Source organism: Myotis daubentonii, chromosome 7 (assembly GCF_963259705.1).
Source record: "Myotis daubentonii chromosome 7, mMyoDau2.1, whole genome shotgun sequence".
Taxonomy (NCBI): Eukaryota; Metazoa; Chordata; class Mammalia; order Chiroptera; family Vespertilionidae; genus Myotis; species Myotis daubentonii.
This window is the reverse complement of record NC_081846.1, coordinates 74,462,478-74,480,584: the sequence shown is the minus strand read 5'-3', so window position 1 is coordinate 74,480,584 and position 18,107 is coordinate 74,462,478. Positions and strand designations below refer to the sequence as shown.

The 18,107-nt window shown below is 41.9% G+C and overlaps 1 protein-coding gene across 1 annotated transcript in view; it reads right to left on the bottom strand.

The window, feature by feature from the left end:
• The window catches only part of NXPH2 (neurexophilin 2), a 107,312-nt gene that overhangs the window by 38,294 nt on the left and 50,911 nt on the right, over positions 1-18,107 (bottom strand). The window lies entirely within an intron of this gene.

Below are 18,107 nucleotides of genomic sequence, written 5' to 3'. Positions count from 1 at the left end.
CCTGGGCAGCCAAGCTGATTACTACACGTGCTTCCTCCGTTTCTTCTTCACTAGGATGATTTGTGACTGCAGTCACAACGGGCTGTCCCAAGATGCCAGGCTGTCTTCCCGCGAAGCCTCATGCGTGGCGCTGTGCCTGCCGCATCCACAATTACATTTGGCCTAATACCCAGGGCATTTAATAAGTGGGTTTAAATCAGAGGATTTCATTCTTTTTCTGGCATAGGGCCACAAGGAACGCCTACCTGGAAACACACACACAACACAGCAAAAACAGCTGCTATTTTCCCTAGCCGTCCTCTCACACACAAACAATTTCACAACGATCACCAAGGCCTAGAACATAGATTTGAGGAAAGAATGAGCATAGATGAATTAAGATGTTTCCAAAGTTATCTGAACATATAATTGAGCCAGCGTTATTGCTTACATTGGAATTTGAATATTGCAAAAGACTATTGATTGCCTAAATCTAAAAATAATTTCATCAATGGAGGCAGATGTAATGCAATTTAATATGTAAATGCACTAAAAAAATTAAATCACCCTTTTCAAAATTTGACTGAAAATCACAAAATTTGAGACTATTTCCCCCCTTCACAAACTTACTGAAAATTCTTGAAAGACAATAACTGTCTTTTAGTTCTCAGTGCTCCACACAGAAGTCTAGAAAGAAGCCCGAACTAAGGAGAGGGTTAGTGCTTACTTATATTCTTTGAATGTTCTAAATTAAGGAGACAAGTAGTAGGAAAGTTAACTCCGGCGAACTGGAAAACATCCAATTAAGTGGTGAGATGCCAACCTCTCCTTGACTCAGACCGGAGAGCATTTATCAAATCAAGACTGAGAGCACGGGCTGCTGTGGATAACAAAACACTCTGAGTCATTCTCTCCATGTTGACAAAACACATTCTCTGCCCACAGACCTAGGCTGTGTCCACACACACACAAACGAATGTGAAACAAAAACAAGTGAGTGTTTAAATTTAGACTAATTATGACAGCAAAAGCTGTGTTCTCTGGCATTCTACCAACCACAAAGCTGCCAAAAGCAGAACTTCCCATATTCCCATATTCCCCTGGTCCCCATGTGTGTTCTAGCAGCAGGGACTGGTGGTGGGGCTCAGTCCAGTCAATGATGAAACTATTTATTTATTTTTTAAAACATTTTTTTAATTGATTTCAGAGGGGAAAGGAGAGGGAGAGACAAATAGAAACATGAATGATGAGCGAGAATCATGGATCGGCTGCCTCCTGCATACCCCCTACTGGGGATCTAACCTTCAACCTGGGCCTGTGCCCTGACTGGGAATCGAACTGTGACCTCCTGGTTCATAGGTTGATACTCAACCACTGAGTCATGCCGGCCTGGCCAATGAAGCTGTTTAGACCCCACAGGACTGACTCTGGAGTCGCTGGGGGCTGCTGGAATGTGGGCTGGCAGTTCCAGGTGAGGCAGGTGAGGTCCCACAGTGGCCTGCCCGCCCCCTCGGGCAGCAGGAGCAGCTGTGGGGCACCGCGTCCCTGAGGAGGGACGGAGAAGCCTCAGGAACTCACAGGCTGGAGCTGCATTTTCTCTCACTCCTAACCCTACAAGCAGTCTTTGTAGCTTCTCTTTCTTAAAAATGTTTTTAAATTGTGACAAAATATATATGACATAAAATGTCCCATTTTAACAGTGTTTAAGTTTACAATTCAGCAGCATTAAGTACATTCATGTTGTTGTGCAACCATCACCACTGTCTTTTTCCAAAACTCCTTCATCACCATATGTCCACGGAGACTCTGGAACCATGAGGCAGGAACTCTCTATTCACTCCAAGGCCCTAGTAGCCTGCTTTCTGCCTCTATGCGTTTTATATACAGGGTGGGCAGCTATGGTTGTGAGTACGCAAAACACAGTTTATTCTTCTATTATTTATTAATCATTGTGTTTATTTTCCATATGAGCAACTGTAAACCTACTTTTGTCCCCCCCCTGTATTTTATAAATAAAATATATAAATATTTTATAGAAGTAGACTAGATATTTTATATAAGTGGGCTCATACAATATTTGTCCTTTTGTTCCTGGCTTATTTTACTTAACATAACGTCTTCAAGATTCATCCATGTATAACATATATCTGAACTTCATTCTTTTTTATGGCTGAATAACATTGAATTGTTTGTATGTATGTACCATGTTTTGTTTACCCATTCATTTATTGATGGACAGTTGGATTACTTCCACCTTTGGCTATTATGAATAAATTCTTCATGAACATTAATATACTAGTATGCGTTTGAATCCTCGTTTTCAATTTTCTTGTTTTTCAATACCTAGAAGTGGACTTGCTGGATCATTTGGTAATTCTATGTTTAGCTTTCTGAGGAACCGCCAAACTCTTCCACAGCAAATGCACAAGAGCCCCAATATGCAGCTTATCTAAGATCCAAGCAGAGTGGTTAGTTCAACCTTGAAGTTACCTGGCATCCTAGCTCCACCTCAGACTCCATGAGGTAAATCTTGCTGTAAGCGATTATAATTCACCAGCCCCAGACCTACGGCTTCTCCCTGGAGTTTGCCTCACTGAGAGCACTTTTTCTAGGGCTCACACTGATAACTCGCACTAACATAGCTCCATTCATTCACTCACTCTCCATCTCCCTCTTGGCTGAAGCATTCTCATCTACCTCTGACTCATCTAAACAACCAGGCCCAACACCATTCAAGTTGGCACCCCCACCTCTCTTCCTTAGACTCTGCCTGACCTTCCCTGAGCCACTCAGCATTTCTTGTCCCTGCTCCTTAGTTAACATTCATCTTACTGCCATCTTCCTAGAGCTAGTTGAAGTGAGGTAAGATGCTCCTTTTGACTCTGATATCTGTCCTGTGGCTGGCATTGTTCTATTTAAAAACCTTAGTCAGAGAAAGGAGGCTAATTAATGGACACTTCAGTGGGAATTTTCCTCACCCTTTTTCTAGCACTTAAACTTTTCTTTAAGTCATCCATTTGCCTCCATCCTACTTGGGGGCATAGTTACCTCATCACAGCAGCTTCCACCCTGTCCGAACGTGTCTATTTGACTCCAAATTGCACCTCGGTAGAATCCATCTTGCCAGCTGCAATCATAGAATAGCTCCTGCAGCACAAATTCTTTACTCAAACCCTTCAATTGTTCTGTAGTCCCTATTCAATGTGATCCAAACACCTGATTCGAGCAGTTCAGGCCTACAATGATGGCCCACGCCACCTTCCCCACACCATCTGCCCCTACTTCCCAGCAGCTCCTGCTGCCCAGGCTGTGCCCGTCCCCTGCACCTGGCTTATAACTTGGCCTGTGGGTTCCCCTTCACTAAGGCCCTTTGTCTAACGAACCTCTGCATGTTGTTCAAGGATAGAATTTCCTTGGTGACTCCAGCTAGGATGAAGTGCATATCCTCCTCTGGTCTAGTATTTGGTTTATGATTTAAAAAGCACTTAGTGAGCTCAGGGTGTCACTAGAAGAGGGCAGATGGCTGGCTGCCAACGATCTCAACCAGGTCACCTTGAGGCATTCACTAATGTCAGCTCCAAGCCACAGGTTGGTTGGTGGAGAACCTGGCTTTGAACAATGTACTCTGGGCAGAATTATTTCTTAGGAATGGATACCCATTACCTGAGTCCATAGAGCTGGTGTGTGGCTGTACCCACACACACACCTGCATTGCAGAATGTTATTATGCTAATTAATTTACAATGACAGCTTTAACCTACATGGATAAAGGCATGCATGTCACATGAGTGGAAGAGTATCTCCCTCATGGATAGACTTCAACTAGAAGCCAACTTATAATCAGAACATTAAGTGAGTGTAGAATCCAAAGAAGTCGCTGGATCCAAGAGCCAAACTGGGGAGTCCTGTCACAGGGTCTGAACTGCTCACCTTCTTAGGCCAATGGGCACTGGACTTTGGGGTTCCCTCCTCTTTGGGCAGACGGCCCCTGTCAATTCCACTTACTCCATACAGCCTAAGCATAGTTCCCCACAGTTTCACCCTCCTTCCCCACCCCCACCACACACTCCTTGAGACAGTCAGCCTCCTGTGAGTGTACTAGTAGTTTTCTTTTCCCCAGATCTGCAGCAGCATGCTGGCTTTGGTTTATCCTCAGGCCAAGTTCAACCCTTGCAGCTGTGTCTAAGTGTATCTGCCTACATGCCCTACCAACACAACAGGTATTCAACTAACGTTGAAAAAGGAGCAACGACCATCTAATAAATAGTCTGGGATAAATTCCCTCCAATTCTTCCTTCAGCAGATAAGTCTACCATTAGTGATTGCGTTGAGACAATTTTAAATGATGGTTGTTCATGAAAATGCTCTGAATAAAGAAAATAAAGAAAATAAATAAATTATCCAAATGCTCCCAGGTCTTAAATAGGTGGTTGTGGAGAAATAGTCCAGGAGGGCTCCCTGCTGGGAGAAACTGGATTGGGAGGCCATTAGCTGGCTCTGACTTAGAGCCAGGCCTGGGCCCTTGACTGCTGCCCTTCTATCCATCTGCCTGAGGTCCTCCTTTACCCAGAGCCCTCAGCGCTACAGGAGAGCATGCCGATTTTTCTGGGCTGTGTTGCTGACCCAAGCAAGTCTGAAGCGGAGCCCTTATTCATTGGGAGTTAGCAGTTTATTTTCTTCCTTGGCCATTTTTAGAAGCCTCACAAGGAAGGAAGACAAAATAAAAACCGAGGGAACTTCCTCACAGCTTAGCAGCATGGGCCTGGGTTATCCGGCGTGTTTGGTATTTATCTCCTGATTTCAATGAGGGGAGCAAAACGCATGGGAAAGGAAAAGAAGGAATAGAAAGCACTTTCTAAAGACTGGCTTTAACAGCACTCAAACTCAATTATAGAAATCTTTTTTAAAATATTGCAAAATTGGTGCAAGCAAAATCTCCATTTGTCCAGGATCCCAACAGACGTGCCAACACGATGTGTGTTCTGTGACGGGCCACGGCCCCAAACAATAGGACTGGACACCAGTGGGCAGGGCATCCTTCACAGCCTTTTGTTTCTCACAGACTCCAATGTAGCCGCAGGGGAATCCACTGTTTCTTATCTAACCTTTCTGTTTTCAGTGTGAATTACCGAACAGTCCCCTAGACAGTGATTCTTATCTCCTCACAAGATACATTTTAGTTTCTATTGGCACATTCCTCTTCAGTGCACCACTCTCGAAGTATGTTAAAACATACAATTAGTGGAACAAAACTGGCCAGAAAAATCAGCGAGCACTTTTTCTCTTATTGTTATAATAGGAGCTTGAATATATGTCCTAATGTAATAGATCACTCATTTGAACTATAATTATTGGTTATTTCTGGACTCAAAATTTGCACTGGAATAACATAAATTTATTTTCTATTTCAGCTTCTGTTTTGCTGTGTGTGTATGTATGTGATGGCAGTGGGGGGCATGCTAAGTAAAAAAGCAAATAAAACCTCCCTTTTAGATCACTGCTTGTATGATTGATTTGTATTATTGGCTCCTTATTTTAAAAGATTCATTCACTCATTTATTTTTCACTCATTCAACTATGTATTAAGTGCCTGTCAGGTACCTCACTTGATGTTGGATATACCCTCATTTTGCTGATCTTCACATCTTGGATTTCGTTGAAGTCCTAGAAATGAAGTAACCCTTCTCACATAAATATAAGACTTCCCTGGTTCCAGCATGTTAGGCAGAGCCGTGGAGACTTTTTGAAGATGATATGCAAGGAAAGTGCTGGACTCCTTTAAATACAGAGGCAGGGAGCAGGCTGTGTTCACTTTCCCATAATAACACACTTTGCTGCTGATATCCTGATAAAAAGTAAGAGGTGAGGAGCTGAAGGACTAGGCCCACCTCTGATATAATGGTGCCAGGTCACCTGAATTACTTTACTTCCACTATGTCCTCCCACCACATTATCTAATTTATTTCAGTAGATTTATGCAAAATAGCACAAGAATAAAAGTCTATCACCTAAAAGAAATTAAATTGTGTCCTAAAACAACTTGAATTCATGCCAAATATTATAACACCTAAAAGTATATATATATACACACACACACACACTAATGAAAGGGTAATATGCTAATTAGACTGGACATCTTCCAGACGTCATTCTGGACATCTGTCCTGAGGAAGCTGGGAGCCGGGGCGAAGCCAGCCAGGGTTCCAGGTGCCAGCGGGTGGCGGGAGGAGGGAAGCCTGGGTCCCGGAGGGAAGCTGGTGCTGGCAGCCAGGGGAAGGAAGGCCTACTCTTGCAGGAATTTTTGTGCATCGGGCCTCAAATGTATATATATATATATATGTAGATATACAGATAGATAAGTGCTGATACTTTGTTTTTGTTTTTTCAAATTGTTGATGCATTTGCTCTGTGACTCCTTTACCCAGAGAAAGACAGTAAACTGGAGAAAGCATTACATATGTGCAATAGAGCCAGTAAAGTTACTTGCAAAGTTAGTTAAAAGGCTTATTAGCATATTTTTCTCACACTTTTTAATGAAAATCCATAAAACATTGAGACTAAGCAAATTAGTTTAGGGATTAATTAGAGATGTACGAAAAGAGATGTTGGGAGAATACAAAAGAAATCAGAAAGAAAGTTATTTTCACTCTATTAATATGATAAGCAGCTGATTACAGCTTATCCTAATTCATCACACAAATACTTTCATCCAGCGCTCACTGACTTTTGATACGATCACTCATGGCTCCCCAGAATATTGCTATAAACATTTCGTAAAGATAACTGTTTCCAGCCCTGGCCAGTGTGGCTTGGTTGGCTGGAACGTCATCCTGAATACCAAAAGGTGGTGGGTTCAATTCCTGGTCAGGGCACATACCTAGGTTGCAGGTAAAAAAAGAAGAGTGAGTCTATCCTTAAAAAAAAGATAACTGCTTCCAGAAACATGGTGGACCAGTGTTGCTGTGAGGAACCCTCTTGTTGTAGAAAAGATGCAAGTTAAGACATGCTTTCTGATGATCATAAAAACTCAAACCATGAGATGCTCAAGACGGGGAGTATAGGAGAAGGGCAGGGAGGCCTTGAGGTCTTACACCAGTAGTGGGGCAATAAATTAGATATTGAAGTGGGCCAACAATGTAGATGCGCTGAGACTGAAAAGCCTGTGTTGAATTGTGACTCAGACCAAATAGTCCCAGGTTGATGCTGACTGTCAGTTCACAGCAGAAGCAAATACAAACACTCTCCTAAAGGAAGCATTGTTCATGATCCCCATAGATGAAGAACAAACAAAATGCTTGTAATTGGAGATCACCAAGCTCAAGAGAAGCAAGCTCCATGAGTGAGAGTCATAGAAAATGACAAGGACAAGGAGCAGATTTAGATCCCTTAGGACTGTAGAGACTGGAATTGTCAGACATAGAATGCAGAATTATTATGTGTGAACAATTTAAAAATAATATAGGAAACAAACAAATAAGCAAAAACCCACATAATTACCAAGAATGGCTATGTAGACTTGTAAAAGAATCAAATAGAAATTCTAAAAATAGAAAATATTTTTGGGTAGAAAATGGCAAAGTACCCATTTGGATAGACCTAAAGAGAAAATTAGTGGACAAAAAGAGAAATCTGAAGAATATATCAGCAGAGAGAGACAAAAAGATGGAAACATGTTTTTAAAAATTAAAAAAATATGAAGTAAATAAAAAGTTCTAGCATATGTTTAATTAGAATTGCTGAGAGAAGAAAGAGAATGGAGAAGGAATATGTGAGGAGGCAATGTCTGAGAATATTCCAGAACTGATGAATGACATTAATCCAAAGAGGATGAGTAAAACAATTCCATGAGTGGACATATCATAGTGAAATTCCAATGACAAAAAGGAAATATAAAATCTGGAAGTAAAATTTAAAGCAAAATACAGTGTTGTTTTTCTAATCAATGATGAAGATGTCAATTTTCTATCAACTCTAGGTAAACTCATTCAAACATGCTGAAAAGAATTCTATTTCATAGTAGGTGCACTGCAGTCACTTTGGTTTTTATTTGAATCCCTGTATATCTATATATATAAAAGCCTAAGCAACTGTCTGGCCATTGACCATCCAACCAGTACCTATGATGCACAATGACCACCAGGGGGCAGATGCTCAACACAGGAGCTTCCAAGCTGTGGTGACTTGGCAGCTGCAGTCTTTGGGTGATGCACCTGGAACCAGAGAGAAGGGAGCCCAATTCCAGGATATGTCACCCAAGAACTGCCTTCTTGCAATTTGGTACCCCTCAGGAGATGTCGGGAAGCCGGTTTCAGCCTGATTCCCACAGGCCAGGCTGAAGGACCCCACTGGTGCATGAATCCGTGCACTGGGCCTCTAGTTTATTATAATTGATTATAAGCTAATAGCTCTCTTGGCACAAAAGCTGTTGTCTATTAAGTAGATCTAGAATTTGATTTGTCACTCTAAACTCAATTTTAAAAGAGCAGAGATTTTTTTTTATACTAGACGTGTGCAACTATTCAGCTCAGTTGTTTAGAACAGGGCTTTTCCATCCTGACTGCCACTTCGAATTGCAGGGCAATTTTTATGATGTATATTTTGCACAAATTTTATGTTCATAGTCGGATGAATTATAACAAAGTGACACATCCCTGGTGCAGGTTGGCTTTTGCCAAACACTTTCTCTTCTGAATTGGAGGGCAGAACACATCTGTGACAGGGCTCAAGTGTGTTTGACAGGCAGGCTTCCAGGTAGGGCGTGCTGGCTTGGAGCAGACAGGAGGCTGGGACTCCCACAGCGATCAAGGAAGAAGGGCCTTATTCTGGTGGTAGAGGATTTTCCTGTTGTTACTCTTATAGTTGCTTCCTTTATGTTTTCCCTCACTCTCTGAGATGAGGTCTAGGATGACCTGAATCTCCATTTCTTTTCTGTCTCAGGTCCAGTACGTTTGCAAGGACACCCTCAATCTCATCATTCACTAGAGAATAGGACTTCAGTACTAAGGGCAAAAACTTCCCATGCCAGCTATGTAGCAGCCTCTGTATATTGGGGTGAGGTATAGGCTAGGGAAGTAGTTGAACTGGCTGTTCTAAATATAATTAACTTAAGAATCTTGACGTCTGTCTGACAATCTATTTGCTTTGTCCTAATTGACCTTGTATTTGGAGTTTCTTTGGAAGCTATCCTGAGAGTTGCTTTCATCTCTGGTGTTTTTGGCTGTAGTTTTTCTAATCCTGCTTTTTCTGTTCAAATTTCCTTAAACTTTCTGGCCCAGTGCTAACTCCATTTTTATTTTGCTTTGTATTATTGTCAAATCATTGTTGCTTTATCTTCATTTGTAAATTTTTTCAATGAGGCCATGGGGAATGGGAAGTAGGCATTTAGTCTTTTTCCAGACACTGATTCCTGATATCTTGAGTAGTCCCTGATGACCAGTTCCATCAAATTACCTGACAGAGCTATGGTCCCTGCTCACAGAACACAGTGGAAGAAGTGAAAGTAGTGGAAGAAATACTGGATGAATGTCACGAGGTAGTGGTTCTAGTCCTCATACTGCCATACACTTGTTATTTATCTGTGATCAGGTCAAGTCACCTTCCTGGGCTATTTTATCGTGTTTGAAACTGAAGAGCAATTTGTCAATATTTATCAAAATTAAAAATACATTTAACTTTTTAGCCAGCATTCCATCTTTAGAGAATTTACCTTGCAAGTACAACTACATATGTAGAAAATGATAGATATGATTATTTATTATAACATTAGGAGAAAGAAATTTTTGCTCTGATATTTGAAAACATTCAAGTGTTTCTGATCAATAGGAAAATAATTAATTAACCATGGTATGTCCACACAATGGAACATGGGTTTTCCCCACAATTCAAAAGTAGAATGTTTCTGTGAATCCTGTTTTAAGCTGAAATGGCATAAAATGAAAAAGCAATTTATAAATGCATAGTGTTATTACATCCTTAATTACATTTTTCATTTAAAATTTGAATGCTTAAGTATATTATTAAAATTCAAAGTGGTTTTTGTTTTGATAGCCAAATAATGCCAATATTATTTATTGAACAAACTCTTTATTTCCGATGGAAATGCTCTCATGATTGTGTAGTAATTTCCCACATTTTTTATATATGTTTCTCAATTGATTTCATTCCACTGTTCTATTTGCTTTTTCTTGTGCAAATAGCATTTTTTTATTACACTAGCTTTAAAGTAAATTGAATGTCTGGTCTACCTGTACCACTTCATTATTCTTTCTCCCTTTTATATGCTTGAGAATTCTTGCATTTATTTTTCCACATGAACTTTCAAATTATCCAGTCTGGTACAAAAAATAAGTCTATTGAATTTTGGGAGGATTACATGAAGCATGTATGTTTACTGTAATAAAATTTTTTTAATAAAAAAAGGCAGTATGTTGAAATCAATAGAGGCCATTTCCAGCATAGGAAGCACAAAGCAAGGTTTCCTATTGAGTGTATGAAGAGCACAAGCAGAGTGTCAGAGAATCCCACCTTCTTACACAAAACAAAACCCTCTCTAACAGCATATAAGTATGCCTGTAAACATCCTCCCAGGAAGACCATACAACACGTGAGTTTACGAACCGCTGTGTTCACAGGCCTGTCCTTATCATAAACCAAACTTCAGTGAAGTGTGGGTGCTTCTTAGACAGCCTTGTATGGGTGGTGAGGGATGGGTCACGTGGTCAAGAGCCGGAGCTGCCTGCTCAGGACTGTGGCTGTGCAGATGTAATTCCCAGTCATGGTCTTTTTCACAATTAGTCCTATTTATAGAACTGCACATTGATGACCCAGGTCACTGAGTCACCATAGCTACAAAGGGGAAACAAAATGCTCTGCAGTGAGGGGCCTGCAGCTCTTGGGAGGAGGCAGGTGCAAGTGATCGCTTGGCACTGTCAGTGGTGCGAGCGGCAGCTGCCAGCCCTGATAACCCCTCAGGGCTTCTCCACCTCCCCCTGCTCCTGAGGGGCAATCGGGGCAGCAGCTGCCATTCGCACCCACTGACCGCAGCAGCCCTGCTCGCACCGCTGCTGGCACTGGCCCCAATCGCTCCGCACTGTCAGTGGAAGCCGAGGCGGCAGAAGAGAGGCTGCCAGCAGACAGGGAACCAGGAACTGAGGTGGGAGGAGCCAGGCAGGGGTGTAGAGGATGGGCCGAGACCCACCCCTGTGCCTACTGCAGCCTCATGCCCACAGTTCCTTTCAAGGTGCACGAATTTGTGCACTGGGCCCCTGGTAATGATATAATACAACTAGGGCCAGATGCATGGCCCCCAGCACAGTGGGAAGAATATATTCCTTAACACTGTGGTGAGAAATGTGGCTGAGACTCCTGCACTCCCATTGTCTGGTCATGAGATCTTGAGCTCGCTTAGTTTCAAGGTCTATATCTGTAAAATAAGGATGCAAAATCTGATGATTGGGCCTTAAACAATATAGAGAGCACCTCGAACAATGTGTGACACATAGAGGGCTCTCAATAGATGCTAGATATCTATCTATATCTATATCTATATCTATATCTATATCTATATATGGCTAATATGCTAAGCATTTGACTGTCCGACCAGTCGCTATGTTGTGCACTGATTACCAGGGGCCAGACGCTCAATGCAGGAGCTGCCAAGCTGCAGTGACTTGGCAGCAATGGTTCTCAGGTGATGCACCCCGAAACCAGAGATGAAGGTGCCTAATTCCTCACAGGGCTGTGCGATTCCACCTTAGGCTGTGGGTGATATTGTTGCTGGGGCACTGTTGGCCCCGAATCTGGTTTACTGCACACTTGTGTTTGCGTTCTACACCTTGTAGGGCAGAAACTTTGCAGAGTGCCATCTTGCACTCCCGGACCCCTTGGGGGATGTCGGAGAGCTGGTTTCATCCTGATTCCCACAGGCCAGGCTGAGGAACCCCACCTGCCGGAGGGATCCCGCTCACTCCACAGAAGCCAGGGAAGGACCACAGGAGGTTGGCTCTAGGGTGTGTCCAGCCCATCTCACCCAGTCCTGCCCAGCCGGCCACCTTCTAATTAATTTCCTTTCAATGTGCACAAATCCATGCACTGGGTCACTAGTTAATGATAATCAGAAATGTACAACAGATAGAAATGGGACAGAGAAGGTAGTATTTTGGTGTCTGGAGTAGAAACAAGTGTTTACATGTGAAGATGAATGACATATAGCAGGCATTAAGTATTTTTGTATTGAGAAATTAAAAGATGCTGGAGGGGCAAAGGCTGAGGAGAAGGTTGGGAGGTACACAGGAATTCAATGAGAAAAGCCCTAAATGCTAGTACGCTAGGTCAAGAGATCATGGTCATTAAGTCAAAGCAGTTCCTTTTTTTCAAAATGGAGTAAAAATATAAGGTTTACATTTTACAATGGCCCTCCTGGCAACAGTAGAGAGGATGGACTACAGGATTTTGCAGGTAGTGTTTTGCGGTAATATTGCAGGCAAGGGGGTCATTTTATTTCAAAGGAAGCGTTATACCGTTGTTCTTTTTTTTTAAGTTGCAATGGGAGAGATAAGTTGTGTGCAGAAAAAGCAAATAAAAAAAAGTATGTTGAATAGCTAGAGAGGCGACATAAATTCTGGAAGTTAAGGAATCCCTTGTTAGGCTCACTGTTGCTCTCTTACCTTTCCTCTCCCTCCCACAATTTTCAGAGCAGCAAAGGCTTACACTTCCCCAGGCTGAGTAACCTGTAACCTGCAAAACACTACCTTGTCAGCAATGGAAAACACCTGCAAGTTTGCAGGATTTCAATGCAGCAGGTAGATATGAAAGTGCGGTGTGCTTTGAACATTCTGTCTTTATTGAGTGTGCAGACCCACACTAGCAATGGATGGAGCATGGCTATTTCTGCTTCAAAATCAGATGCTTGATTTAGCAGAGAGAGCTCAGGCTGCAGAGACAGCCAGGATGAAGGCTGTGGTCTAGTTGCTGACTTACACTATGCGTAACTTAATTTCTCCTAGAGACTCAATCTCATTTGTTAGTACATCACTTATGAAATCCATCTACTAGTGGAAGCAGATGAGACATCAACAAACAAACATATCCCAAAGAAATGTGTGTTGTAAAGAAGAGGGGACCAAAGAACTGCTTTTTGTATGAGGTGGTCCATGGAGGCGTCCATGATAAAGTCCCATTTGAGCACATTCTTGCAGGAAGTGAGGAACGAAGTTTTAAGGATATTTGGGAAAAAGAGAATGATAGGCCTAGAAATCAGCAAGTACAAACACCCTGATGTGAAAAGAAGTAAGCTGGGCTTGGGAATATCAAGGAGGTATGTGTGTCAGAGAAGAAGCATGGTGGAGATGAGAGCAGGAGGGTGGTGCTGGTTAGACCACGGTAGCTTCGCCAGCAGATTGGGGACTCACCCAGTAAGCCTGGGGAGGCATCCAGGCCAGCATCTCCTCTGAGTGACCACAGAGATGGGAAGCCATTCGGAGCAGAATGAAGGCACCATCTGCCTTGCTTGAGGATCGTGAGGGGCTACAGTGCTGTGTACAGACTGTAGGGGGGAACTGGGAGGAGAGATCATTCCAAAGGCAAAGAGATTCTGTAATGGGCCAGTAGAGCAATGAAGAAGAATAGACTAGACAAGGAGGCTGAGGTGCTATGGAGTAGGTTATACTCTGGAGATAGTTAGAAGGTGGTGCTGGCAGGATTTGCTGATGGATGGCCAAGGTGTGATCTTTGGCTCAAGGAATTGTGGCTGGACTTGTAAGAATAAAACGAAGTAAGTAAAATGCCTAGAATTTGATAGTTGCTCAAAACATGAATTCCTTCCACCTTCCTTTGAGGGTCCTCAGTCTGCAGCTACAGACCTCTCCAGCATCTCAGCATAGGCATGGCATAGTCAAGAGTGGTATGGGGGTGGGGAGAGGGAGGAAGGTAAAGAGTAGTAGAAAACCCCACATCAATCAGATCTGAGTTTAGATTTTTCAATGAAAGTTCTCTCCTTATCAGATAGGTGCCCAATCATAAGTGACATGGGGAAGAAAGAATAAAATAAAATAAAACTATTATCTATTGTCTCCTGTGTCCATGATTACTTATTTTCTGGGTAAACAAAAATGAAAATATTGAGCACCACATTATTTTATATCCATCAGTAAGGCAAGCAGATACAAGAACTGCTTGAGATGAGATGTTCTCTTTTCTAGAGCAGCACTGATGAGATTCATCGAAGGCTTTCACATTGAAGCACAGTCAAGAAACACAAACAGCTCTAGCTGGTTTGGCTCAATGGATAGAGCATCGGCCTGTGGACTGAAGGGTCCCGAGTTTGATTTTGGTCAAGGGCACATGCCAGGGTTGCAGGCTTGATCCCAGTGTGGGGCATGCAGGAGGCAGCCAATCAGTGATTCTCTCTTACCATTGATGTTGCTATCTCTCTCTCCCTCCCCCTTCCTCTCCGAAGTCAATAAAAATATATTATAAAAAAGAAAAGAAACACAAACAAACAAACCGTGTTTCTCAAGGCTCAAAGCTTTAATCCAAGTAGATTCAACAAAGCCTTGAAAAGCAACACTCATCAGTGGCAGAGGACTTAGCTCCAGAAGGAAGCCATGGAAAAAGAAATCACTGGAAATGGTAAATACTGAAAAATGCATAGAGAAACCATGGCTAAATCTCCTTAGCAGAGTATCTAGCATTTGAGGAAGAACCAAGTCATTTGGCTCAAATCTGTCCCTAAGTCTAGTTTTCAATTATTAAGCCACAAGGCCACTCTTCTCCAAGGAAGTGCTAAGCCACCTGTTTGGGTGCAGCGTTGATTTTTCTTAGCATCCTGCTTTCCTAGCTGTGTCTCCATAGAAAACATTGAAGTTGGCCCTTTCCTGGGTAAGGCATCTAAAAGGCCTTAGGTCTTACATCTTAAAGGGAAACTAACATTCACGTTGCTTCCTGTCAGGTCCTCGGCACTCAGTTCACAGTTCTGCTCTGTGTTAACTATCATTCTTTTCCATGTTCAGGGGTGAGACTTGAGACTGAGAGAAACCGGAACTCTCACCACAAGCCCCACAACTGTTCCGCCCGGAAGCTGGAGACTGAGAGAAACCGGAACTCTCACCACAAGCCCCACAACTGTTCCGCCCGGAAGCTGGAGTATGATGGAGCTGAGACGGGCCTAAGGCCCTCGTCTGTAGCCTCAGATGCTCTTCCTCCCAGTATGCTCCCCATCACTGGATAGTCTTTACACTCTCTGAGCCCCTGGGTGATTTCAGCATTACTCCTAAAGCATTCATGTAGTGGTTTCCTAGTATTTTATCTGGAACAACTTTAGATAGGTAGAAAATTTTATCAACTCGAGGGAGTATTGCATTATACTTAGCATGACTATGTTCCACCAATCTTAGCCATGCTTTCAGAGTTTGCAGTATGTGACAAGGCTGCAGCAAGAAATGATCTCCTATCAAACCTAACTTCACCAAACCAATGCTCTTGAATGGGCTGGTGTATGTGTGTGTGTGTGTGGGGGGGGGGTTACAAACAGTGTATATTACATTCTATATGGCTGTGTGGGGCCAGAGTTCAGCAGATCATTGTTCACTGTTGGAAGCCTATTCCTTTTATCCTGACCATTTTCCCCTTATGTTATTTTGTATTTATTTACTTTTATCCTTACCCAAGGGTATGTTTATTGATTTTAGGGAGAGTGGATTGATTTTAGGGAGAGAGACAGAGAGACAGAGACAGAGACAGAGAGAGAGAGAGAGAGAGAGAGAGAGAGAGAGAGAGAGAGAGGAGGGAAACCTTCCTGTACATGCTCTGACGTGTGTGTGTGTGTGTGTGTGTGTGTGTGTGTGTGTGTTTCTTGTCCAAATTGCCTTGTGGCTCACAAAGAGGAATAGTATAATTAATTAAGCAAACAGCAGCAGAGTGCCTATTATGCAGCAGGCTTTATGCTCCATGCTCTCTTTGGAACTAGGCTTTCATAACACAATAGATTATACCTGGTTGAAAATCAATTTATGATGGAAGAGGCTACACCAATGAGGGGACAGCAGTTGCTGTGATTGACGCTGATACTATTACTGAGCCCTCCCTTTTTCTGGTGTTTCAGATGATGGAAAACTCATGGATTTTGTGTTAACAAACGGGAGCAGTGAAAAAGATGAGCTAAGATACAGCATGATTAAAATACAATTTGTATTTGCTTTGAAAATGTAGTCTGAAACATAAACATGGATTATGTCTATTCCATAACAAAAGAGGTGAGAGGCTAGCTAATTACTGGAATGTTTTATCTTACTATTTTAAACCTCTGTAAGTTTATAAATGTGCAGGTATCTGAAGTGATGCACTACAAATATTTACTAAATGACCGGTTTTTAAACTTTTCTTCTGATGTTTTGTGTTTAATGGACTCTGCATCTCCAAATAGGTAAGACAAGCTCACATAACTACCCATCTTCTGAACTCAGATTTTACCCTATTTTACTATGTTCTAATCTGGGGTAGATATGGAGTTCTTGGGGAGGAAGAAAGGCGATTAATCCGCAATGCCATGGTTCCTTATATGATATGCGTATCTGACCAGTAATTATCTGTTGACTTGAAGGCAAATAATTCATTTATAGATGCTAAATTGAGACAATTTTAGGTAAAGTTCATGAACGCAAACTCTTTTTCACTGTTCATTTTAATTTAGGACTGAGGCAAAAGGATGTTAGTTATGCTTATGTTACATAATATTTGGCATAGCAGATGTACTGCGTTCTGTTCTTGAGTTTATCCCATTCTTGTCCCACCAACCTATGTATATAGTTGTTCTTGGTATTTCAAAATAGTTCTGATATGAATTGTATTTTCTAGCTTCAGTGATCAGGGGCTCTCTCTGACAGCACCTCTGTGCTTTTTTTATTTTCCAGTATTAAAAACCCATTTACTGAGTGTAAAGAATTTTCAAAATGCACAGGTAAGAAGTATTATCATTATTCCAGTATGCCTACTTCTATCATTTACTGTCATTCACATTATCTCCATTTATATTCTTCTTTCATGGATGTATGGGTTTGTCCCATCTGTGCTACAATCTCTTGACTGTATCTTAATACTGTAAGTATTTACATATTCATTTTTTCTCCTCAGCACCATTCATAATATCTCCCAAGACATGGCCAACACAGAGTTTAATTAACCTAGTGTTGATATATTTCCCTCTAGATTATTAAGCAAGATATAGAAATTGTGTTATTAAATTGGACTGTTATTATGCTATATTCTCCTTAAGGAGATTAAGTATATTCTATCCAACTAAATTGCTTAATTTACATAAATTTTTTAGAAAAGGAACACACACACACCTCTAACATAGCACCAAAAACCAAATTTGATTGGTTGGGTACATAAGACATGTTTTCATATCATTTGACTTAAATAAATTATAAAATTCTGCCCACCCACTGTATTTACTTCTAATTTTTAGTACCCTGCCAAGGTTTCTGGAAGACAGAAACAGATGTTACTACAGAAAGCTAAGAAAGTGAAAACAGAAAATAGTAGTTGGAGGCTCAAAGTTCTAGAGTTAGGCTGCCTGAATTCCAAACCCGGCTCCCATACTTCCTGGGTACCTGACCTGGAGTATGTTTTTTAATATCTCTATTACAGACTGTGTTGTGTTCCCCCAAAATTCATATGTTGAAGCTTCGCCTCCAAGATGGCTGCTTTGAAGAGAGAGCCTTTAAAGAGGTAATGAAAGTCAATGAGGTCATGAAATTGGGGTCCTAATCCAATAGGATTAGTGCCTTTTAAGAGGAGGAGACACAAAGGTGCTCTCTGTGTGCACTAAAGGCCAGGTGAGGACATGGTGAGAAGGTAACCATTGTAAAGTCAGTAAGAAGGTCTCATCAGAAACCTATCCTGGGGCACCTTGACCTTGGACTTCCAGCCTCCAGAACTGTGAAAAAATAACCTGGCTGGTGTGGTTCAGTGGTTGAGTATTGACCTATGAACCAGGAGGTCACGGTTCGATTCCTGGTCAGGGCACATGCCTGAGGGGGCATGTGGAAGGCAGCTGATTGATGATGATTCTCATCATTGATGTTTCTCTCTCTCTCTCCCTCTCCCTTCCTTCCTCTGAAATCAATAAA